This window comes from Hippoglossus hippoglossus, chromosome 5 (assembly GCF_009819705.1).
Source record: "Hippoglossus hippoglossus isolate fHipHip1 chromosome 5, fHipHip1.pri, whole genome shotgun sequence".
NCBI lineage: Eukaryota > Metazoa > Chordata > Actinopteri > Pleuronectiformes > Pleuronectidae > Hippoglossus > Hippoglossus hippoglossus.
Window position 1 is genome coordinate 979636 of NC_047155.1, and position 1615 is coordinate 981250.

The following is a 1615-nucleotide window of genomic DNA, read 5'->3' on the forward strand; positions in this document are numbered from 1 at the left end:
CGTTCGAGTTCAGCATCAATCTGAAGACGCTGATTTCATTTCCTCAGAAACAAACGATCCGACCTTTTTTTTAATTTTCCCTCTCACACTGTTGCAGAACTTTTCCGTCTCGCTCTGCTTTCACTCGTTTCACTCGTTTTCACTCGTTTCAGTCGTTTCAGTCGTTTTCACTCGTTTCACTCGTTTTCAGTCGTTTCAGTCGTTTTCACTCGTTTCACTCGTTTCACTCGTTTTCACTCGTTTCACTCGTTTCACTCGTTTTCACTTGACTCCACGCTGCTGCAACGACGCTTCTTTCATTCGTGTCAGTGAAGTTTAATTTGAATTCATTTGAAAAGGAGGAAAACTAAATACATGACTCAGAATATGCTTCTTTTCTCTGGATGTTTTTCTTTATGTATTTCTTTATAACTTCTGAACTACAAATACATTTTTGATGCCTCAACGATCTCATTCTAAAGCATGGCGTAATACTGACCTGTATCAAGGCCCCGCCTATACACGCCATCGACCAGTCAGTCTCAGCTGTCAATCAAACTGATAAGAAACACGAACACTTGAACGTCAGCGTGATAACAACTACCTAAACTACCTGACATTGTCCCATCTGCTAACATGGAGGAGGAGACACTGTGGCTTTAGTATGCTCCCCAAACACAGACACTATCAAACCCTCATGACACAGAAAGGTCGCTAAGGTTTGATATTTCATATTTTAACCAATGATTTCATGATAAATAACTTTAAATATATGTAATATGTAAAATGTTATCATAAGTGTTCATTTTTTATTCTATAAAATAAATAATTTCACATGGGCAAACATAAACGCTGTCTGTGGAAGGATCATTTTGGATCAGGCTCTAAAACAAACCATTGAATCACTTAATTGAAAAAATGCTGATGAACCGATTGTAAAAAATAATGTTAGTAGCAGAACTAGTTATCGTACGTACAAGTTAGAGCTTCATAAAACAACTCTCAGGAATAACAATACATTTACGTGGAAGTAAACTTTACAGGAGGAGGCCGGATTAAACGTCATGAACCAGATTCAAGATACAATTACTAATTTATCAACTATTTAAAAAATAATGTAACACAACTTCACCAATAAATACTAATAAAAACTCTCTTGATTATCAATATTCAGTGTCTTATATTCATTCTGTCCGTGCAATACAATGGTTCATATGCAATCCATTCTCTACTTATTCTCATGCTGCACATGTTTCTTGTTTTTACACTGTTTTAGTTTTTATTCCATTCATATCCTTCTATATTTTTCATATTTCCTAACACTGAAGTATCATTATCCTTCACTAAAGTATAACCATGCTTCACTTAAGTATTGCATGTTACTCATTATTACTATCTTTGACTCTTTATGTGCATAAATACAAATTTCCCCATTGTTGGACTAATAAAGGATTATTTTATCTTATCTTGTGAAAAATAAGAAAATTAAATAAAACCAGACCCTTTGTTCCAGATTAGAAGTTTTTTATTCTTTTGGTTTTAGATAATAATTGATTCATAAAATAAAAACGATTCCATAACCGCTCTTTACACAAGCGGACCTTTTCTTCGCCGGGGCCTGTGTTCCGCCCGGACG